The sequence below is a fragment of the Phyllostomus discolor genome, chromosome 7 (genome assembly GCF_004126475.2).
Source record: "Phyllostomus discolor isolate MPI-MPIP mPhyDis1 chromosome 7, mPhyDis1.pri.v3, whole genome shotgun sequence".
In the NCBI taxonomy this organism is placed as follows: Eukaryota; Metazoa; Chordata; class Mammalia; order Chiroptera; family Phyllostomidae; genus Phyllostomus; species Phyllostomus discolor.
This window is the reverse complement of record NC_040909.2, coordinates 5540690-5565551: the sequence shown is the minus strand read 5'-3', so window position 1 is coordinate 5565551 and position 24862 is coordinate 5540690. Positions and strand designations below refer to the sequence as shown.

Below are 24862 nucleotides of genomic sequence, written 5' to 3'. Positions count from 1 at the left end.
ATGAAATTACTGACATTTGACTGTTTTTGACATATAAAAACTCATTTTCATATGGCTTGTTCTAATACTAAGTGCCACATACTCTATTTTTAAAAGTTTTAGTTTTATTTGACATATACACACCCCCACAGTTTTTAAGAAAAAGCAGTGTGCCAATTTAGGAGCTGCCAAACTGATGTCATTAGAGATGAAGAGCAAATTGTACACAGCTGAAGAGGAGAGCCTGTTACACGGCCTTCACACGGCCTCTCCTCCTAGCACTTACCCATGTGCTATTTGCAAAGGAACCACACCGTGTCAGTCGGTACGGTACACGGGATCACAATACTAAATTCAAGTGTTTTGGTTAAAATTACTGCAGTTACTATTAAACATAAAACCTACCTGTCTGGTGTTCCATTAGTTTAGACGCCTACTTAAAGATTTAGGATTCAGTTTGCTTTGTCAGACTCAGGGGATTGAATTCCTCGCAAATAGCCGGCCATTCCCATGAAAGACCGAACCATCTATGCTCACATTACATCCGGTCAAGTGGCTTCTCGGAAAACGTGGTCAGTCCGTACAAAACAGGAGTTTAAACCGGTCCTCAGGGCACAGGCATGTTCCCAACCAAACCACTTTCCATCGAGGCACTTTATTCTAGGCGCCAGAGGCAAATGAACACGTCTTTACAAAACTGTGCCAGCACATTTAGTTTGAGTGCTGACTATAGTTTGTGTGGTTTTACGTGGGCCTAACACATCAAGTGAGTACCATCAACTTGTATTCTCAGAGTAGGCAAAAATTTGTTTCCCTTGCCTTTACTAGTTTTCAGAAAGAATCTTAATCTTTCCAGAAAACCACCTTCTTGACTAAAAAACACAAAGTCTGAAGTCGAGGAGAAGGTGACAAGGTAACCGGCTTTCTTTTCTCTGTAGAAGAACTTCTAAAACACAGCTTTTCAGATTTCAGGTTTGCAGTTCGAGTAACTCGTGTAAGTGAGTAACGCATGTAAGTCGCCCTGGGATCTTGGGCGGTTCATTTTAACCAGTCATCACTCACACATACAACTGCTACAACCCGATTAGCTGAAACTAGAAACAGTGAAACAAATCAAACTACAAAAATAATATATTCTCCACAACTAAGAAAATCCTGTCCACTGTCAGCTTTACTATTTCCACTCCTCACAACTCCGCCCCAGACCCCGCCTAACAACACAGCCATCAATACAGCTGCATCACATTAGAATGAATTTGCCATTTACTTGAAGGAACAGGAGCATAAAACGCATCACCAATTAATTAATATGGGTACATCTGCCAAACAGCGGCTGGAGGCAGCGGGCATGGCAGGAATTCGGGAGGGCAGGCAAGAAACCCCCGCGGCCCACGTGAAGCTGCACGTGGAGAAAACAAGAGTCTCCCCTAGGACCACAGCGCTCAGACTGGTAAACCTCCCGCTCTCCTGAGTCCCGAACGGTCACTGCCTCACAGCTCGAGTGAAACACAGGCATAAAAATATCTAAGTGAAGTCAGTCAAACAGAAAAAGACAAGAATCAAATTATTCCACACATATGCGGGATATAAAACAGGATGCAAGAAGCAAACAATAAAACTCACAGACAACAGTGTGGTGGTTCTCGGAGGGGAGGGGGGTGGGAGGAGGTTAAAGAGGGCAAAGGGGTCAAATACATGATGACGGAAGGTGACAACTTCGGCGCGCACACAGCGCGATACACGGATGATGTCTTTGCAGAGCTGTACACTTGAAATGTATCTTGTTAACCAATTAACCCCAATAAATTTAACAAAAGAAAAAAATACGTGCATAAAAATACAAAATAATAAAAGAGTAAGGGGGACCTTACATTATCTAGTTTCCTCTCACATTTTAAAACTAGTAAAGTGAGCCATGGCTGGTGTGGCTCAGTGAATTGAGCACTGGGACTGCGAAGCAAAGGGTGGCCGGTTCGACTCCCTGTCAGGGCACCGGCCTTGAACAACCAGTATTCACTCCCGACTTTAATCTGATCCAAGACCTCAAACTGCACTCACACAAAGTACTGTACAACTCCTTGACGAGACTGAGTAAGTCTGGAGGAAAGCCTGCGGAAGAGTAGCTTCTAGGCACTGAAAACTGGCTCCCCACTGAAGCTCCAATCCGAAGTCCTACCAGTGGTACTTTGGAAAACCAACTCGACTTTGCTGATTCACAAACCACAGCCTCCAACTCTAATAAAGCCTTATTCATGTTCAGAGAAACAAAACAACTAGCAATATGGAGCTAATATTTCCAACTGAATCATAAGGCTTTAAAAAGGACATTTGAATCCAACCTCCCTATCTTATAAGTGAGAAAAAGGCCAAGGGGATTAACAAAGATACTTGTTCAAGGTCATCCTTGAGTATCAACTAGAACAAGGATTTCCTCTCAGTCCTACAGTCCAAAGCAGGAAGCAGTGACAGATAAGGGGTATTATAATTCTGACCAATTCCTACACTAGGTTAGAATGCTTTGGTTTTCTCAGGGTCAAGGAGATGAGTCCAGCCATATCCCCCTATCAGAAATAGCACCAAATAGCTATCTTTTTTTTAAATGCCATGCCTAACACAGATTTTCGTCTCCTATTTAATTATCAATTCTTGTGTAGCCAATATCCATGGCGTGAAGCTGAAGCCTTGGTTCAAGTTCCTAAGTGTACAATTTAATTTGGTACAAACAGAAAGCAAGTATATATCAGTTTCCCTCCCAGCTGTCCTAAAAAATATTTTCATTGAGGTAAACTCTACAGAACAAACATTTTAAAGCATACAATTCCACGGCATCCACCCCTCTCTAGTTTCAAAGCATCTGTTACACTTTTACTTAGAGACGCGACCATCCAAATACAGAAGAGCTATGCTCTGTGTTCACTGAATCCATCGCACCTCGCCTGCGCCCAGGCTCCAACCCCAAGTGTATCCTGAGCCCCTTTATCCTTCCAATCTCTTCCTGCACGTGGCCAGCCAGCGTGCACAGGTGTTGTGCCAAGTGCCTTTCCCCTTCTCCGACTTATCAGTGGTGCTCTATCACACAGAAAACTCACCCCCCTGCCCTGACCCGACTCATTGTGCGGCAAGCCTACCCCGCAGGCTTTTGTTGCAGCAAACACTTGAGACATTACAAACTACTTAGGAAGGAATGATCTCATCCCACTGATCCAACAGCAAACTTTATCAAAAAGCTTTTTGTTACAAGCTGTGATAACCTAGGAAACCAGATCTATTTTTACTGTGCCGGCAACAAAAAGGAAAAAAGAAATCATAGGGAGAAAAGTCAGTTCACATACTGACCATTTCTAAAAATCACTTACTCTACAGAATTTTGCCCTTTCTTTGGTATATCACTACAAATGAATAAAAAGACTTTCAGAATTATTTAATGCCAGTAAAAAAAAATCACTCTAACAATTTTTTAATTGTAGAACTTTAAACTTCATATTCTAGTCCCAATATTGAACCTACACTGGGTCTGATTTGAATGGAAAAACAGGGATTCCTCTCTAGCAGCATCTCAGCGTTGACTGAGTGCTTATATTCCAGATTCCCAGCACTTTATACATGTTAATTCGATTAGTATGTTATGTTGACATATTCTAGTATGGAGGTATGTTATTATCCCCATTTAAAATGAGGACACCAAGGCACTCAGAGGTTAAATAACTTGTGACTTTTTTTAGAACAAGCTGAGGCAGAAGTAAAAGATCACTACACACACTGAGAAGTCAGAGGCAACATAAACCCCCTCTCCCACACCTCCACCTGCAACCCCACAGCCCGACCCCACAGCCCAACTCCCAGCCCCCGACGCAGATTAAGAGACATCAACACTGACAGGTGGAAGGTGGTGGGAACAGGCTAGTATACATACGGGCAATTGTAAGGACTTCTCTTGCTCCATGACATAACGCCAGATCGGGAAAGGTTAGCACAAAAAAAGATGTAGGGAAAAGGGGGTTTTTTAAAAGCAAAATCTTAGTATTACTGCACTATTTTCCAAGGGTTTGGTAAGCACAAGCAATCTAGTCGCTTAAAAAGTGTTCTCTGCAGGGAAGAAGATACTTTGGTCTCCTAGAGCTTAGATGAAATAGCCCCAAACTGCATTCCCTGGTTTAAATCCATGCTCACCCACCATCCTTCCCATTTAGAATAAACCAAGACCGGTTGGTTGGGGGGCGGAGGAAAGCAACAGGAAAAAGCAGCCCCCTAATCACTATGTCGGTCTCATTTGAAAAGTCATTATCTCAAGTTAAAGATTACAACCCAAATCCTAAAGGCTGGTAACCAGTTAGCTCCCATCGCCAACACCCAGTAGTAATCTGACCTCACCCCCAGCAGTAATCTCTTTCAATGTCTAGTGAGGAAATAAAACAGACATCCATTAGCATCCATCATCTATTAACTTTGCACCACGCCTATTTTTTTAATTCTTAAAAAAGTCATTATTCGTCATATATTATATATCGGTACACAAAGCACATGGATGTGCCTTCTCTCCATCTGGCCTACTGTCGAATGCGGAGCCACAGCCACCTTCTTGGCCACAGGGTATGCACCTCCACCCCCTTGGCCAACAGTTCCTCCTGCTTAGGTGGTCAGTGATCGTCTCTGCTCTGAAACACTCAGGAATACAAAACAGATCGAGAGTGCTGTTTAGATTGAATCACCCTAAATGTGTGTGTGTGTGGGTGTGTGTGTGTGTGCACGTGAGAATCAACTGGCTCAGGGTGCCCGATGGAAACTGCAAACACAAGGACCCACAGCAGAGACAAGGAATAAAGCTAACAATCTCTTCTGGTTTACAGGCCAGCTCTCTGGCAGCTCTCAGGACAAAAGTGAACGTTGTCCTAAGGTAAAACAAAACAAAAAGGTGGTTACAAAGCCAACTGACAGATAGATAAAGACTAGAGTTAGAACACTGGCCTATGGCCCTGGCCGGGTGGCTCAGCTGGTTAGAGTGTTGTCCCAATACGCCAAGGTCACAGGCTCAATCCCCGGTCAGGGCACGTAAGAATCAGCCAATGAATGCACAGATAAGTGGAACAAGTCAATGTTTCTCTCTCTCTCCTCTCCCTTCCTCCCTACCTCTTCCTCCCTAAAAAAATCAATAAAAAATTTTTAAAAACAAAACTGGCCTAGAGCCTGAAGTTTCTACAGACAAAAATAGAGTTTAACCCTCTGAAATGCATAAAGATTTCCCCAGATCTTCCCCACATTACCCTGGACTCCAAATAGGTTCCAATATTTCAGCGAGGACAGTAACACAATCCAAAATATAATCTGTAAAGGAAACTGATGCGGACAGCGGCCCGCAGTGTCCGAGGCGTTATGGACGAGACGAGATACATTCACACGGACTACCGAGTCCTGTGGAGGAAAAGGGACGGCGTGGCCACTCTCTCAAGGGGAGAGCGCCTCAGAGTGGCTAGGCTACTCTCAGGAGCAGAGTGCCCTGGCCCTCGCCTTGACAAGCTTTTATTGGGTTCCATTTGCACAGGATTACAAGGTGTATATGTAAAGCTCATCAATCACTATCAGGCAGAAATGATTAAACAATAGATAACATTCAAAGAACTCTAAGGGCTTATTCTGAGTCAGGGTCAGATAGCTAAAGGGCCATAAAACTTTGGGGAACAAACTCACTTCATGCTTGGACCTTTATCATTTAAATTGAGGCTATTAGCAAAGTAGGTTTCATAGGATTTTACACATGCTTTCTTAGGCCTCATCATCTCAGGGAACCCGCCCTTTCCAGCACAGGGCCACACCCACTTCCAGCATTGTTTCTGGCTTAAGTCAGGCAGGAGAAGTAAGGTGGCCAAGAGATTAGGGGACTTCTTGCAGACAGAATGAGGACTCAGGCTATGTCAAAGCCGAGGGGCGACAGCCCATCACCCCCTTTTTCATAGCCCCCCAAGTCCTTCCCTGGGGGCCCCTTTGCAACCATGCCTGTCTTAGGTCGTCCCTCCTTTGAGGAATCTTACCCATCATTGACTAACTGGTCATTCGCCCAGGGCCAAGCAGGGTGAAGTAAAAGGGGCAGAGGCGGAATCCCTACCAGGAAGATAAGCTTTGTCTCCACAGTGGTTTAAGGTCTGAGGTCTTTTTACTCAGCCTTAGCCACGAGGGATTACAGCTTCTGAAACCAGGCAGGGCAGTTCCCAACAGGAAACAAACTCCAGTACACAGAGTTCTGATAGAAGGAAAGAGTGTCCCAGGAAGAGGAAAAGCTGTTACAGAAGCCTAGAACCTTCCTTCATCTCCTCACCGCTGTAACACGAATATGAGTGGGTAAGTACATCAGTACCCTGAATCAGAAGTAACTTATACTAAGTCTTCCTCTTCAATCCTAAAATAATTCTTTCTCGCTCAGTAACTAAAACGCCATTTTTCTATCCCACCTTTTCAAGACCCACCTCAACTGTCTCCGTCTCTATGAAAGCCTCCGCGCCTTGCAGAGCTTCTAGTCCACCCTCCCCGGACAAAGTGCTGTTTACGTGCCTGTGACCCTTTACAAACCGTGAGCTCAAGGGCAAGGGTTTCCAGTGACCCCTGGGTGTCCACCAGCGCTCGCCCCAGTTCCAGGAACACGGCAGAAACAAATAATGTAAAGTAAAACATGCTGCACATTTTTCTACTTGAGGTCTTCAGTTTTTCTGTTTTGACCACAACCCATGGGAGAAAATTCATTTTACACACACACACACACAGAAATTTGATGAATCCTTACAATGTAAAATGTATTGATATTTTTCTGTTCCTTCTTTTTTTTTTAAGGGCCTGCCTGTGACTTATAATTTTAAATTTTCGATTCTGATAAAAACCATCTCTTAAGAGAAGGAGGTACAACATTAAAAACTTCAGTATAGAAATCCTCCAGGAAGACAGCTAAAATATATTAAAGAGTTCTAGTCCCAGAATCTGGTTTGCTGACTGGGTAGAGGCCCAGGAATCTGCATTTCAACACAGTCCAACTAGTTCTGATGTAGATACTTACTAGAAACATGCCTACATGATTTAAGATTTCATCATGAAAGTCAGATCTTCAACACTTCTTACACTGAAGTACAGGTTAACCAAAGTATCTGCAAGAAGTTCCTACCTTGCCCTGGCCAGTGGCTAGGGTGGCCAGAGCATCATCCCATACAGCAAAGGCTGCAGGTTTGATTCCCAGTCAGAGCACATGCCTAGGTTGCGGGTTCGAGACCAATCAATGTTCCTGGCATTGATGTTTCTCTCTCTCTCTCTCTCTGTCTCTCTCTCTCCCTGCCCCCTTCCTCTCTCTCTAAAATCAATTTAAAAAACATATCCTCGGGTGAGGATTAAAAAATATATTGGAAAAAAAGAGAGAGAGAGGTTCCTGTCTTACTAATAGATTGGTTTTTAATCTGCAAGCTGGCTCAACAATCCTTTTATAGACTTCCTCTAATGCAACTTGGTAAACCACAAAAATCTTATTGTTCTTCTTAACTATGGCTCTTCTGGCTCTTCACACCAAGAGAACAAAAAAATGATATGCATGAAAAGACTTTTGAAAACCAGTCACACTGACCGTAAAAGTGTCATATATAGTCACCAGTTTGGAACACCTAAGTAAAAGTGGCCTAAAAAGCCATCACTAATAGCTCAAAGTCTCACCACAAATGCTTGAAGGCTAACGCTGAAATAAAGCTTTTGCAAGAGCACCCTACAATACAGGCCTCCATTTCCTGTAATTACAAGCCTTTCCTGTAATTATAAGAAGATCCTTGATTCCTGGAAGTTTTAAATTCAACAAAGTCAATATGAAAAGAGCACCAAATGGAGGGGAGAGAGAGAGAGAGAAAAGAAGAGCACCAAATACCTGCAATGAATAATCCAAAAATGAAATTAAGAAAACAATTCTGGTTATGAAAGCATCAAAAAGAATACTTAGAAATAAAATTTAACAAAAGAAGTGCAAAGTTTATACTCTGGGAAATACAAAACACTGGTGAGAGAAAAGATCTAAACTGGAAGACACCCCATGTTCACTCACGGGTGGGAAGACCTAATATGGTTAAGATGCTAATACTTCCCAAACTCATCTACGGATTCAACGCAATCCCATCAAAATCCCAGCTGGCTTCTCTGCAGAAATTGACAAGCTAATTCTAAAATATGGAAATTCAGAGCAGCCAGAACAGGCACACTAAGACTGAAATTAGCAGAACACACAGTTGGAGGAGTCACACTTCCCAATTTCAAAGCACACTACAAGCTACAGCAGCCAAGACGATGTGGTACTAGTGCAGGCACAAAGATCAATGGAACAGAAGAGGAAATTCAAACTGTGCAGGGACCAGTCACGGCTAATATACTGTGTCAGTTTTCAGACATGTTATTAGGGGAGAGTGTCATTTAACTAAATCACAGAAAAGGAAATTTATGCATATCAGAACCATGCATAGGAAGGACTCCCCATATATCAAATCACAGAATCTTTTTTTTAATCCTCACCCAAAGATATGTTTATTGGTTTTAGAGGGACAGAAAGGAAGAGAGAGAAAAGCATAGATGAGAGAGAGAAACATTGATCAGCTGCCTCCTGTACATTCCCCGACCCAGGATCAAACACACAACCTAGGTATGTGCCCTGACTGGGAATTGAACCCAAACTTTTGTTGCACTGGACGAAGTTCCGATCAACTGAGCCACCTGGCCAGGGCTCAAATCACAAAATCTCGGCAACTTTGGAAAACTCTCTCAGGGTCCTCTAACCAGAGAGTGCATGTGGAACCTGGATGCAGACGACTGGGGACCATCGAGTGATGCACGCGGCTTTACAGGGCAGTCTGATGACTGGAAAAATAAACCCTCAACCAGCACGATGGGCAAGACTACAGGTTCTAGAGTCAGGCTGCCTGACGGCCCACCCTGGCTTTTCCTCTGTCCAGCTAGCCAAACTTGTCCAACTTGGGTAAATTATGTATCTCTCCATGACACAGTTTCCTCATCTGTAAGATAAAATAAAAATGTTAAGACCTGTAATAATCATGAAGCTGTTATGAGAGTTAAATGACAGATCTACGGAGTGCTTACTGTACCTAGCACACAGTAAGTGTTCGGTAATGACCACCTCTGTGATTAACCGTATCATCGGCATGACCGGAGAGGGCCTGGTCCTCCTTACTCATCCCCACGTGCCGTGGTGCAACCCCCCCCCGTCACCCGGACGCTGCACCAACCTCGCAGAGCTCTCTGGCGCAGTCTCCCACCCAGCTCTCCGAACGGTCACCTGGCTGTCCCCCTACACACCAAACCTGACCCCTGTCCCCTTGCCAAAATTCGGTCTAAAGCTGTTAGGTAGGGCTGAGCAGTCAGAGTCCTTGTTCGGGGTCGGGGGGAGTCACGGTAGCCCAGAGCACAGTGTCAAAGACCGAGTAGGGTGAGGAAGGAATTCGAGTGGACAGGTGGCCTGGCCCAACTCACAAGGAATCAGGAGACAGCTACCCTTTAAAAGATCAAATGAATTTCACGACCGAGGAAACATAAATAACAGTCCAAAAAGGAAGAATTAAACTAAGCTTTGAAAAGGAAACAACTTAGCACAGACAGACACAATGACAGTACACAACACATAAGCCTGATTGCTCAGAAATAGTTAGTGTTTGAATTGTTTTCTCGGTGCCATTTTCACTGCATCCACTTTCAAGATAAAATTTCACTTGGAATGGCAGTCCCTCTTGAACTTGATAACAAAGGGAACTCCTGGTGAAGCTGCATCAGCTACATAAATAGGAGGTATTTGAAAAAAATGCAGGTTCTTGAACAACATATCTCTGATTTCCCTGTCTCTTAAAAACAGAGAAAGGAAAGTACAAAAGCTAAAAGAAAAGGATGAAAGAGAAAAGAAAAAGACAAGAACCAAGAAAATGGCGGACAATACTAACTCTAAAACTCAAACAGCCGCTCCTGAAGCTGCAACCTGATCGTGGGGCGCTGACCCTCTCCCATCCCAGCGACACAGAAGGACACAGGATGATGGACCCAGCCACCACCCTCTCTGTGTTGCAATGTCATGCATTTGCACCGTGCATTTGCTTTGGATGCTGTGCCTCCTGACCGCGTGGAGTTCAAGAGTCACGACATATTTGGCAACATCTGGTATTTAAAAACCAAGTAGAAATCCTGAAAGAAATTACAAGGCTTCGTGGAACTGTGCAAAGAACATACATGTTATAGTTGGATCTAGATTTGAATCTTTTTATTGGATCTGCAATTTTGGGTCCTTATGTTCTCTAACCTCTATCATCCCCAACTTTACACAGAATATGGCAAAAGTAGGCTTACAGCTGTGAGTACATGAAAACAGAGTTTATTCTTGTATGATTATTTATTGATTGTTGTATTATTTTCCATATGAACAACTGTAAAACTACTTTTTTTAAAGATTGTATTTATTTATTTTTAGACAGAGGGGAAGGGAGGGAGAAAGGGAGGGAGAGATGCATCAGTGTGTGGCTGCCTCTTGTGCACCCCCCACCGGGGATCTGGCCTGCAACCCAGGCACGTGCCCCGACTGGGAATTGACCTGGTGACCCTCTGGTTCGCAGGCCAACATTCAATCCACGGAGCCACACCAGCCAGGGCTGTAAACCTACTTTGCCCCAACCTGTAGATAAGGAAACTGTCTACATAGAAAAGATTATTATAAGGACTGAATGAAAACGCCCAGTAAAAGCCTGTCTCAGATCAGCCAAAAGCACCTTATTTGTTAGACTATAAGACACACTCCCAAATTTGGGAGGAAATGGGGGCGAATCTTATAGTCCGAATGTAGCTTGCCTGGCTCACTGGGGGGGTGGGGGGGGGGCACATCTATGTTATTTAAGTTATTATTTTATCACATTTTTCGCTTCAAATTTTTTTCCCTATTTTCCTCCTCTAAAACCTGGGTGCAATCTTACGGTCCAGTGCGTCTTACAGTCCGAAAAATTCAGTATGTCACAGAACCCCTGCCTGGAGGGAAAAAACCCTCAAAATGTTCTCATTTTAAACTTAATTCTACAATAGTATCTGGTTCCTGAAGCCACAGCAATTTAGAAGAAAAAAAATTAGAAAGAGAAATAAAGACTTTTTCCCCCAGAATACAGTCCGGAAACAGAGGCACCACAAAGCAAGCACTCGGTATCACAGCCACGCGGGGAGCTCGGGGGTAAAACCTCCGCACGCAGCAGCTGTGAGGGGCGCGCTGCTACGCTGCAGCCTGTCGTGTCTGCTGGACAAAACGACGGCAAGTCACAGGGGAAATCATATTTGGGGTACAATCATCACTCCCTAAATATGAATTCCTTTTATGTGAAGTTCAAGTATACACAGATTACAACTTATTTAATAAAATAAGCAAGCACAAAAAACTCTCAAGTCACTCCTACTGGAACACTTAAGAGTATGAAACGGGGCAACTGGGGAAAGAAAAGGGACCTCAGACGAACAGCATGGAAGCCGTATTTGGACCACAGCCTGAGAAGAGAGAAAGGCGGCTGGCTGTGGAGCTGCACTTACACGGGAGCGTCAGGTGCATCTCTGGACCTTCCTGTGAGCGTGAACTTAGTACGGGCCGGAGCCTTACTTGCTGTGTTAGATGGGGAAAGTGACAAACCACCCCGAATTCAGTGGCTTCGCTCAGTAACGGGTTTAACTCATGCTTTATCCATCTGAGGAATCCAAGCTACCCTGCATCTCCCTATTGATTTGATCCAGGATAAAACACAGTGGGTAAGAAAAAAACAAATTTTAAAAGCAATCTGATATAATTAAATGGTGACCATACATGAAAAAAATCAGTGTGCACACATTCAACAAACCATTGAAAATTTAAATGCAAATATACAAAGTACAAGACTTTACAAAATTATGACTTTAAACTATGTGAAGCTTTCTATTATTTAATGAGCTATCTTGTCCTTTTTTTTTTTTTAGCAATTACCTTTTGTGAAGATTTTCAAAAGTGGATCTAACTGGGCCCTGGGTGGTATAGTTCAGTGGATTGAGCACAGTCATGCAAAGAAAAGGGTCGTCGGTTCGATTCCCAGTCAGGACACATGCCTGGGTTGCTGGCCAGGTCCCCAGCAACTGCACATTGATGTTTCTCTCCCTCTCTTCCTCCTTCCCTTCCACTTGCTCTAAAAATAAATAAATTGCCCTGGCTGGCGTAGCTCAGTGGATTGAGCGCAGGCTGCGAACCAAAGTGTCGCAGGTTTGATTCCCAGTCAGGGTACATGCCTGGGTTGCAGGCCATGACCCCCAGCAACCGCACATTGATGTTTCTCTCTCTCTCTCTCCCTCCCTCTCTCTCTCTCCCTCCCTTCCCTCTCTGAAATAAATAAAATCTTAAATAAATAAGTAAATAAAATACTTTGTAAAAATTTATTTGCTGAACATATCTCAATGGTTAACTGCTTGTAAAGTATATGAAAACTAGTAAGTTGGTAATTTTTCCATTTCTCTAAACCTTATTTTTATAGTATTATTTATCACTTAATATATTGTAATAAAAGTCATGTAAATGTGGTCTCTCTCAAAATACCTTGTACTGTGCTCACCCTTCTTGTGATGATGCGAGATGACACACTGCCTACATGATGAGATAAGGTGAGGTAGAATTTTCCATTTCAAATTTTCGAGCCGCGGCTGACCACGGGTGTCCGAAACCACGGAGAGCAGCGTTGCAGAAAAGGGGGCTACTGTGTTGGCTCTGATTTGACTTACACTGCAGCTATTCACATTGTGAATGAAAGATTACACAAAGTGGAAAAAATTGAGTATTAATTTTTAACTAGACCTGTTTGGCGAATCTGGATCACAAACATCAATCTATGCCTTGCCTGGTGTGGCTCAGTACGTGGGGCACCCTCCCACGAAGCGAAAGGTCGCCGGTTCAGTGCTGGGTCAGGGCCTCCCTCTCTTTCTCCCCTCCTCCCCACCTCTAAAAATAAATTAATATCTTAAAAAAAAACACCCCATCTATGAAATCTAAACCTCCCAATAAATCTGCACATCTAGAAGTATATTATATAGCAATCAGAAAAAGCTGTACTGGGGCAAAAGATTTAAGTCTTCCCAGCTTGTGTTTTGCAAATTCCAGCAGAAAACTAATGCTAGGGTTCCCCGAAACACACACTGCTGGTACCTCCTGTTTCCTCCGAGGCAAAACAAGAAAGCCATCATTACCTCTGATTTTCTCCTGAAAACTGTAATGACTTTCCTACAATAGCACGGAAAATATGAACAAAAATTTTAATCAAACTAGCACTTATAAAAACATGGGATGCTTTTTATTTTTAAACTTTAAAATCTAAATACATACCCAAACCCCCAGCGTTTCTGAAACTAATGGCTACATCTAGATTGCCTGGGACTTTCTTCAGTGAAAAAGCCAGCTCTGAGCAGAGATTCGTGACACAGTACAGCCTTTATTCACACAGGAACTGCCCTTCAGGCACTGAAACCAGGGGAGTAACACATACCAATGATTCCCCAGGGCGTGCACAGTACAACTTAATTGATATCACCAAAAAATGGTATTATGTGTAAGTATTTCTTGACAAAGAACAATACGTACAATATAGTGAAATGGGAAGTTCTGCCCTCGCTGGTGTAGCTCAGTGGATTGAGCACGGGCTGCGAACCAAAGTGTCACAGGTTCGATTCCCAGTCAGGGTACATGCCTGGGTTGCAGGCCATGACCCCCAGCAACCCCACATTGATGTTTCTCTCTCTCTCTCTTTTTCCCTCCCTTCCCTCTCTAAAAAATAAAATAAAATAAAATCTTTAAAAAAAAGAGTTAAAAAAAACTGGAGGTGGCAAGGCTGGGAACCCAGTAATGCCTAAGAGTGCAGACAAGAAAACCCCCAGCAAAATCTGTTCTCTTTATTTAGCTGAAGGACCAGGAGCGAGGCCACCTAGCAAGACAGAAACTTTTTAGACAATCACTCTGCTCCAGCTGAACACCACAGAAAGCACAGCGGCCCAACACCTCCAACCCAGCAAAGGTCAAGGGGGGACTGAAGTCTCCCCTCTCGGCAGGGGCACCGACGCCCCCTCCAGAGTGCAGGCAGGGAAGGCCAAGGAAAGGAGCCAAGGCTTCCATGCCAGCAGCCTGATAAAACGAGGCGACCACGATGTCCCTGAAGACCACAGCGGAAACTATGCTTCCACCTCATCATATCAATATAAACAGCATTTCTTTAAAAGCTAAACATGCGCCCTGGCTGGTATAGCTCAGTGGATTGAGCGTGGGCTGGGAACCAAAGTGTCACAGGTTCGATTCCCAGCCAGGGTACATTCCTGGGTTGCAGGCCAGAACCCCCAGCAACCGCACATTGATGTTTCTCTCTCTCTCTCTCTCTCTCTCTCTCTCTCTCTCTCTCTCTCTCTCTCTCTCTCTTCCTTCCCTCTCTAAAATAAATAAATAAAATCTTAAAAAAAAATTAAAAAAAAACTAAACATGCAACTACCAAGAGCATGTTTACTCTATATGCACCTACCAAGTTGCATGCAACCACTACATGACCAAGCAACTGCACCCCGAGGCAAGCTGCTGAACTGTTTTCCGGAGTGGCTGTACCATCTCCTGTTAAATGTTTCGTATCCACAGCCTAGCTGTAAGATTGTTTTGCAAAATATTACCACGAGGGGAAACCGGGTAAAGGGCACTGAGTATCTCTCTGTGTAACTGCATGTGAATCTAATTATCTCCAAGTCAGAAGTTTAATTTTACTTTAAAAAAAGAGTGCAAAAATTATGTAACAAATGAACATACACTAAATATTTGGATTTAAGGCAGGACTACGAGTTATATAGCCTTTTAGCACCTAACTAGAACCTAAACTATGTTAGACAGTCAATAAGTACTATTGAATCAGATTGAATAATACAATCAGCATTTCTACTTTCATCACAAGCCAGATGGTTTTCTCCTTGACAGGCTGTAGATTACCCATGTCTCTGAAAATGTGGCTCTTGAAACCGAACACAATACTTAAGGTATAAAGTATTATGTTCCCCTATGATTCTTACATTTTTAATCCTAAAAACCTATAACCTTTATGCTTCTGACTATATCAAAGTCAACAAAGAAGCATTCGAAAAACTGTTCTAAAGTGTGTTTAAATGATAACTATCCAGCTCTACTAATTAAAAATTAATAGGAAAAATTTTTTAAATAAAAATTAATGAAAAGAACCTGAATTCTTGGTTATGAGTCAGTTCAACAAAGCACCCTCCCTTAAACTACATAAAGCATCCATTTCAATCCAATCAGTCAGTCAGATCTCCGCACAATCTGTAAAGCACTTTCAGTCTGTATCGGGCCACTATTGTTGCAATTTGCATGGCATTTATGTTCTGTATCATGACATTATTATTAAAATAGTGTCATTTCTGAAGACTTTACGGCTTACTCTTTAAGAATAACCTGCGGCATTTATCACAATCCCATGTACCTAAAAAATGTATCAGTATCTGTGGCATTAAATTCAACACAGCGAAAAGAATGCTAGAGATTCAAGTTCAAGTCCTGACTCGGCTACAACTTTGGTAGGCGACCTCAAAGAAGACAATTATTCTGGGCCCCAAATGACTCCCCGAGTCCAAGAACTCTATGTTTCTTAGCCAAGTTGCTACACACGTCCTCTGAAACTCAGAGGCAGGGCGTTTCCGTGGAAAACACCAATCCCATGCACACCACAATCATTCTTTGATTTGGATCAGGCGACATCTTCTCAGCATTTGAAAGGGTACCCATCCTGGTCCCATAGGTCTTAATGCTCACAAGTCTGTGAGCTACTCTACCAGTATCTGGTGTTACAAATAAGCAGGGTAGCTGATGTGCCCCATCTCATAGCTATTCTGTGATAGAGTTGGAACCTGAACCCTGGGATTTTGACACCCGGTCTGGTGCTGCTGCCACACTAGTTTTCTGCGAGGGCAACCGTGGTTTGTTCATTCTGGCAAGCCCACCCGGGACTCTCGGACCGGCTCCGCACTGAAAGGCGCTCCTGTCCCTGGCTGATGAACTAAGCTGGCCGGTTTGTCCCTGAGGCATCCCAGCAAGACTCAGCTACACCAAACATATAAAATTGTCCAAAACAGCCTCCAAAGATTTCTTTTGTCCCTAGGATTAATGTTACCCCCCCACTCTGGCTTGCTAAAAACCAGCTTCCCAGGTAGCCTGCTGACATTCACTCTTAAATTATACCCCACCCGAGAGAATCATGCTAAAATAGACAGTGACTGGAGTGCCAGGCACCTGGCTGTGTCAGAGGAGCTCCCTCTTAGTGGCCCAGTCTTGCCCTTGATTATCAGGTATGTGACTGTGCCCTTCTGATGCCACTGTTTAAGAAAACCAGATGTCATTGAAACTGAGATTTTTCCATTTTAACCTATTAAATTCGCAATTTTAAGTAAATTTAAATGATCATTCCCACGGCTAAAAAGGGTGTGATGAGATGGAGTTTGGTAAGAATGTACAATCTTCCAGAACACAATTTTGCAAAAGGTATCAAAAGCCTTCAATTTACCATCTTCTGACTCAGTAATGAAATACACATTTAAGAATCTATCATAAGTCCTGGCTGGATGGCTCAGCTCAGTTGGCTGGAGCATCATCATTCACACCAAAAGGTTGCAGGTTTGATTCTCGGTCAGGGCACATGTCTAGGCTGCGGGTTCAAATCCCAGTCAGGGCATGTACCAGGGAGGAAACCAAACAATGTTTCTCTCTCACGTCCATGTTTCTCTTTCTCTCTTTCTCTCTCTCCTCACCGCCCCTTCCTCTCTCTCTCTAAAAATCAATAAACATATCTCTCTCTAAAAATCAATAAACATATCCTTGAGTGAGGATTTTTAAAAGAATCTATCATATATTACTGGTAAAAAGTCGAATGGTGCAGTCATTTTGGGAAACAGTTTTGGTCTGGCAGTTACTCAAGAATCAAACACAGAATTACCATATGACCCAGTAATTCTACTCCTAAGTACATAACCAAGAGATACAAAAACATACACTCACACAAAAACTTGTACACAAATATTCACAGGATTATTACACATAATAGCTAAGAAACAGAAACAACTCAAATGCCCATCAACACGAATGAACCAAATGCATGCAGTACATCCGTACAGAGGAGTGTCACTTGCCAATAAAATGGAACGAGGACGTACTGACACATGCTGCGACATGAACCTTGACAACACCGTGCCAAGTGGAAGACACGAGACACAAAAGGCCACCTACTGTCGAGTGGCATTTATACTGTATGTCCAGACAGTGAAACAAGGACGGGCTAGGACAGAAGCAACGGGAGAGAGCCAGCCTAGACGGGGGACCAGAGAAAAGGGGGCCTCGGGGACAGGTTCAGGAGGTTAGCCTGGACAAGATGTCGCTGCCCACTGCCCCCCTGGTTGCAAGTCTCACGGGGACACAAAAGAGTTCTGGAGATGACCGCCTGGGAGAAGAGAAAGGGTCTCCGGGCCCACGCTCACTTCTCTGGAGGTCGCTGCCGTGCAGACCAGCACTCCCGGAGGAGCTGGGCTGGCTCATCTGTCTCCCTGTTCCCCCAACCTAAGGGCCACAGACCGCTCGCTAGTAAGAGGGTCTGGCATGTTCTCCACATGCACCTTGCCAACGGCAGTCTGACACAAGCCTGTTACAGCCAAGATCCAATACAAGTCGGAAGCAGAGTGCAGTCTCCTGGGGACCCAAAAGGCTGTGACAGACTGACAGCAACACTATAAAACAGTTGTGCATGTCACTACTCGTGAGTTTACATAAACATTCCCCTATGAACTTCGGAACATTTAATGAGTTTATTAGAATGGAAATTATGAATGAAGCAGGCATCTTGCCCGCCCCCCCCATAAAAAAGTCAAATCTCTAGCTATAGCTAAAAGTTTACAAGAAATATGTGGAGGATCAAGAAACATGTGAAACGCCATCATCAAGACGCAAAGAGCAAAATCCAGCATATGAAAATTCCTAGAGGACAAGGACCCAGTTTCTTCAATGCAAAAATTACGGCGGGTGGGGGGATTCTGTTAAAGGGGACTTAAGAGAATAATATCACATAAATACTTGGTTTGAATTCTGTTCAAACTGACCAGCTGTGGGGGAAAAAAAATTAAGATAGTAAGGAAAACCTGAATGTTAATTGGGCATTTTTGTCAAATTTTGAGGTTCTCTGTAGAAATTATGATTTATATTTTAAAAGATAAGTACTATCTTTTAAGATATGTCCTAAAATATTTACAGATGAACTCATGTCTAGGATTTGCTAAAAAAAAAAACCATCTGGAAAAGAATGGTAGGGGAGTAGGTGGAAATATGGGGGAATCAAAATTGGTCAGGGGTGGGTACGTAGGGGTTCGGTTTCATATACTCCTCTCACCTTCTGTGATGCATTTGAAGCTGTTTGGAAAAGTCTTTTAAGAAAGAACGAGGGCCCTGGCTCAGGTGGTTGCAACGTCATGGGCACACCAAAAGGTTGCGGGTTCCACCCCAAGTTGGGGTGCACATGAGAGACCTCTCTCTCTCCTGCCCCCGCCACCTCCCTCTCTCTCTAAGACAAAACTCAATAAACACATCCTCAGGTGAGGATTTTAAAAAACAAAAAGAATGAGGGACACAAAAATGACTATTAGGGAAATCAAATTCACTAGGGCAAAGCAACTGTGGGCGGTCCGGGAAAATGAACTTCAAATCATGCTAAACTGTTGCCCCACGAGCAGGCAGAGTTCTGCATGGACACTTCCAGGCCACATCTTAGAGCCGAACAGGACGACCTGACTAGCACAGGGACATCTCATACCCCTAATACTTCTCTACTAGTGCTGAAAGTGGACCGGAAGAGGTGTAATTACTCACAATCTCCTCAACCACACACCGCATTTTGCCATGTTTAATGCGCGTCCTTAATTTTCCCTCAAAAATGTGGGCAAAAAAGTGTGCATTATGCACAGCAAAATACGGGAACCATGCAGCCTGTGGCTACTTTCGGAAGTTCCTCATGTGGCCCAGCCACCACAGTTACCTTGGTTGCTGATGGCCCTGAATTCTTTACAACAAATACAGAAATTTCCATGGACCCCAGAATTTACACATATTATTCACCACCATCTACAGAATGGTCAATTTATTACACTGAGAATCCATTCTTTGAGGAAATCATATCATCTAATTAAAAGGGAACTTGGAATTTTCTACTCTGCCTCTTTTTGAAGCCACCTTTTCCTGAAGTCTCCATTCTCCACTCCCACTCACCATGTATCCCCAGTCTTCCCTACAGCTATTTTACATGTGAATCATTTATAAGTCAGAACCTCTACTTGGTCATAATAAAGAACCCTGTAATGTAACTTCAATCAGTAATCAATAACTACCATTAGAAAGAATTAGCTATGCCTTCAGAGTTGTAAGATGTAAAATGTTTTGATTATAATTTTCCACACAAACTATAGCAGAAAATCAAACCAACATCTAATACAAGTCAGAAGTAAGGAGAAAATAAAGCATGAAGTTTTGTCTCTCATTGGATACTACCAAGATCTGGCTTTGGCACTCTCTAGGAAAGTATTTAATTAGTTCAATCAAGTAAAAATATAGAAAGAATTCTAGAAATAGGAAGGCTAACAAAGGCACATGGTAACAGAATCAGGATTCCAAAAGTCCCCCTTGGAACAATGGACAGCAAGAAACTAGGAGTGTAAAAGAATCAACCACACAGCTTGAGAAAGCCAACCAAAAAAATAGAAATAAAAAACAAAGAAAAAGGCCCTGGCTGGTGTAGCTCAGTGGATTGAGCGCGGGCTGCAAACCAAAGTGTCGCAGGTTCAATTCCCAGTCAGGGTACATGCCTGGGTTGCAGGCCATGACCCCCAGCAACCGCACATTGATGTTTCTCTCTCTCTCTATCTCCCTCCCTTCCCTCTCTAAAAATAAATAAATAAAATCTTTAAGGAAAAAAAAAAAAAAAACAAAACCAAAGAAAGCCAAACAACCAGACAAAAACTTGGGTTAATATCAGTTCTAGAAAAAAACACCTAGAGGTGAGCTTAGTATAGGACAAGTATAAACTAACAGGGAAGAGTGGATATTGGGAGAAAAAAAAAAAGAACCTATTTCATTCTAAAGCAGCATTGATAGAAACTAAATGCTAAGCTCCCCAAGGGCGGGGACCTTTTTGAATTCCTTAATCACTTCACTCCCAGGGCCTAATGCAGTATCCGAATCAGGCCATATCTAACAGTCTGTAGCATGTCTACAAACGATGCCCAACACAGTGAAAGATTTAGAGAGAACATTTCTTCTATTCTTTTTTCAATCCTCACCCGAGGACATTTGTTCACTGCTCTCAGAGAGGGCTTAAGGGAGAGAGCAACACTGATGCTACAAAGAAGCACCCATCTGGCGGCCTGCTGTACACATGAGCACTGGGGATCGCAGGCACCTGGCCTGCGACCAAACCCGCAAACCTAGGTGTGTGCCCCGGTGGGGAACTGAACCCGCGACCTCTAGGTTACCGGATGATGCTCCAGCCAACTGTGCCACACCAGCCAGGGCTAGGGAGAACACTTCATAAGAGGTGGCTGCAAGAAAAGAACTGTTTAGTCTGGAAGAGAAAAAACTTCGGTGGTACAGAGTAACTGTGACGGAGTGAGTGTCAAGTGGAGACTGGAGCTATAGGAAAATACTGTAGACGGCAAAATTAGAACCAGCAAATAAAGACTGCAGGGAGGCAGGTCTGGGGTCATTTTCAGGGAATTCTTTCTACAATGACAAATTTGCAAACCTGGAACTGTCAGCCGCCAGCTGCGGAGTCCCTCTCCGGGGTAAGACTTGCACGGAGGGCTGGAGAAATCGCTTACACTGTGTGAAAAGCTGCACTAGATTATCTTTAAAATCTCTTGAGATTCTATGATTCTACAAGAAGGAAGAAGTCCAGAAAAGGAATTATTCTTGCTCGTAACATTGCCAAAGTCAAAAACAAAAACAAAAACAGAACCTAAAGCCAGCAGCTTCTTTATTAAAAAGAGCAATCCCACCACAAAGAGACAAAGGTTGACTTGTTGGTCAAGCTACTTGATATGAAGAGACTGTTTTGCTTGGGATCAGGCACACATGAGAATAGGTCAGTTCCAGCTACAGTCACTTCCTGTTTAGCCAAGAGCAAATGACTTCACTTCTCCACTTGGGCTGAAAAATAGCAATTAAAAATACCAGCCTGGCTGGTGTAGCTCAGTAGATTGAGCCTACGAATCAAAGCGTCGCAGGTTCGATTCCCAGTCAGGGCACATGCCTGGGTTGCAGGCCAGGTACTAAGTTGCAGGCGCATGAGAGGCAACCACACACTCTTTTTCTCCCCTCTTTCTCCCTCCCTTCCCCTCTCTCTAAAATAAATGAATACAATGTCTGTTTTAAAAAATTGCTAAGTCACTGATCTTGATATTGGTGGGAGGGTCGAACCACACAAGCCTCTTCACACACATGGGAACACTCGCTCCCTCACACCTCACCCCACAACCCAGGGCTGTCGAACTCATGTTCACCGGGGGTGACATCAGTCTCGAGGTTGCCTTCAGAGGGCCTAGCGTAATTTCCTCTCCCTAACAGTTAAGGAGTAGTTACGCGTGTGTGTGTGTGTGTGTGTGTGTGTGTACAGCCCTAAAACTATTTTGGCCCTTTGAAGGCAACCGCGAGGCTGATGCGGCCCCCGACGAAAATGAGTTTGACACCCCTGCCATCACCAAAATAAAAACCCACAAACCAGGACCCTTCCCTGCTCTCAGGCCGCTTTGGACGAGCTTGAGAAACCTGTCCTCCTCTCCCCCGAACATCTTATCATGCAATTAATAAAAGCGTTTGTACCCTCAAAAAAGAAGTAAATAAGAAGATAAGCCACCTAGACAAAAAACTCCAGGTGCTTCCTTCAATGTCAACAAACAACAGAAAGTGGCTTTTTAATATGTAACATAAACCTACTTACAAGTTGGAAATTTTAACACAGGTAAGCATATGCTGGATGACAAACATATGAAGTGATGGCTAAAAAACACAACAGAGACAGAGGGGGAAAGTGTGTGAAAAGCCCCCCAGGACTGTGAAACGCTGTTAGAGGCTCATACAACGAAAGGAGACCCACTCGGCTTCCGTAACTGGACTAAAGTAGCCCCTAAGAACACCCAGTGCCTTTCATTCCGTTTCTAGAGTCAACTGCCTTCTCATTGCTGATTAGGCTGCCCCAAAACAAAGGAGGTGTCCTGGCCAGTAGATAATTAATTCCAGTTGCATACATGGCACTTAATACTTTCATCATAAATAAATTGGTATCTGGTTTATCTGTCTCCAGTGAGTTTACTTTGCATGAATAAATTCTCAAGCGCTTGAATCACTCCCGTGTAAACCAAAAATTCTGCATTTCTAAACTACCGTGCAGGGGATGAGAGAGACCTTGGTGTGGCTGCCACTTCTGCCATTTAAATATGTGTGACCTCTTATTCCTGCCAGTCTCAATTTCCTCGTCTGTAAATACAGACAGACAACGAGTGCCTGGAAGATGGCAAGTGCTCAAAAAGAGCCGGCTTTATTACTTTTAAGCTACACTTGAAAAGAAGAGCCTAACATTTCATCTGAAAAGGAGTATGGACTATCCAAGGACGTCAGTGTGAAAGACACCCTACAAAACTCAAAAGAGCAAAGCTAAAAAGTTGCAAGTCAAGTACCTGCTGTACAGTACAAATGGAGTCTCCTGCTTAGCAACTCTTAATGTTGTCTACCAAACACCCCCGCCTGTAACAGTGAGAGCATGACAACTGTTCACTCTAAATCCATGTGTTCTCAGCTTGGATTCAAGGCTGATTTATAAAAATAGCTGCTGCCGCGGCTGCTCTTTCAATCTCTTTCAGCTGATGACTGGGCAGTGTTACCCTATAGGCCTAGAGCAGCTGTATTCCCTCACCACACCCTTTTCTCTGCCGCCCCAGCCCAGCAGACGGCACCCCCCTCCCATCTCGGCAGCGTGCTATTCTCCCTCTTCCTGGGCTGAGTGAGCAAATTACAAGCACAAATATCCCCTGATGCAATGCCACAACCATCCCTGGGAAAGAGCAGAGGCAGTTGCCAAAAGCACAGCAGCAGGGAAATGGGCGGGAGACACACACACACACACACACACACACACACAGCAAGACTGCAATGCTTTGCAGCCAGGGAGAGGGAATCGAGAGGCCCTGGGGAGCAAGGCTGTAATCGAACCAGAGGAGGGAAAGAAGGAGAAAAGGGGGTTTCCAGGAGAAAGCTGGGTAACACTAGTCTTCCCGAGAAGCACGTTTCACCCTGGGTCTGGCTCCTAAAACACAAACCTTAGCGTCATCCCTCACTGCCTCCTCCCAAATGAACTTAATTTGCACGTTCCTGGATGCAAGCAAAACCCCAACACTCCCCCACGGGGTAATTTCAATAAAGAAGCGCTCAGGCAAACACACCCGCGGAGAAGCTAGTCCATGTGCCGCTACATTACAATCTCGGCTCTGGGTAACGTTTCCAACTGCCCTCCTCGTCCCTGTCCCCATCCATCCTCCCATCCCAACCTAACTCCGTCTCCTTCGCGCTCCCTCGGCCAGACACTTGCTTAGTCGCCCAAACAGTGCCGGGCCGACGCACGCCGGGAGAGGCAGCCCCGGCCGGGGCCCGGTTCTCCAGACCACCCCTCCAAACTCCCATAAAACCTGACTGTTCACCCTTTCCAAGCAAGGCTCGCCTCAGCCCCACCTCAACTGGCCCCAAAAATCCTCACAGAACGACCTTTGCGTTCCTCGATGTCCCCGAGCCCCACCCAGGGCCCCGAGCGGCAGCCGACCCTCGCTCCCGGGGCTCGGCTCCATCCCGAGCCTGAGGCACGCCTTTGGCCCCACCGCTCCAGACCCCCGAAAACGGACCTCTCGGCCCGCCCCGCCCCACGGGCCCCCACGTCGCGCCTAGAAAGCTCGGGAGATCACGCCCGCAGGCCCTTCGCCGGGCCATCCCCGCGTCCTGCAGGCCGGCGGCCACCGCCCTTCCCCGCCTCAAGCCGGCCCTGCGGAGCCCCGGGCCACCGCCAGGGCAGGCTCGAGCAGCCCCCGGGGCAGCGGAGAGGCCGCCCCTCCAGTCGGGCTCCGCCTGCCGCTGCACCTACCCGCCGCCACCGCGCCGGAGCCGGAGCCGGAGAGAGAACCTGGAGAGGGCCGGGAGGAGCCGGAAGACCTAGGAGCCAGAGAGTGAACCCGAGGGGCGGGGCGCAGGGAGGCGGCCGCTTCCTCGTTGCCCTCTCGAGGGCCGGTGCGTGGGAGGAGCGCCGCCGCCGCCGCCTATCCTGCAGGCGCCGCGGCTCCGGCCAATAAGAGCGCCGAGGGGCGGGCGGAAGGCCGCGGCGGGCCAATAGGCGCCGGCCCCGCCGCCCCGACCTTGCCGAGGTAGCGGCGCGAGCGGAGGGCGGTTGGGGGGTGAAGTACGCCCGTGGGACTCAGGCTCCCTTCCCCTACCGCTTAACGCTGCGGTCGGCGGGCGGATCTGCCGCCCAGCCGTAGTGTGACACCGTCGGTGCCTCTTAGAACTTAGGTGGGTGGAGCGGAGGCGGCGGGCGGGCGCACGCGGCCGGGGCCGGGTACCCGCGCCGGCGGGGCCTGCGGGCTCTGTGATGTCACCTGGGCGGGGCGCGGGGTGGGGTCTGCGGCGCGAGCCGGCTGGGGGCCCTTTCCCGAGCAGCTCTGCCCCACGCCGCGAGTGACGTGGCTGGTCCGAGTTGATACGTGCTGTTAATGTAGAATACATTCCACGTCTGCG

General features: G+C 45.2%; 1 protein-coding gene across 23 annotated transcripts in view; it reads right to left on the bottom strand.

Moving 5' to 3' along the window:
* Positions 1 to 24642, bottom strand: part of MAP4 (microtubule associated protein 4) — a 134801-nt gene extending 110159 nt beyond the window's left edge. For 3 of the 23 annotated variants that reach the window (XM_036030393.1, XM_036030395.1, XM_036030400.1), the window contains exon 1: positions 24216 to 24636. The gene's annotated coding sequence lies outside the window, so the exon portion shown is untranslated. Of the gene's footprint in view, positions 1 to 24215 lie in introns of all 23 variants that reach the window. The other 20 variants (XM_036030397.1, XM_036030402.1, XM_036030391.1 and 17 more) reach the window with 17 other exon arrangements.
* Positions 24643 to 24862: the final 220 nt, after the last annotated feature.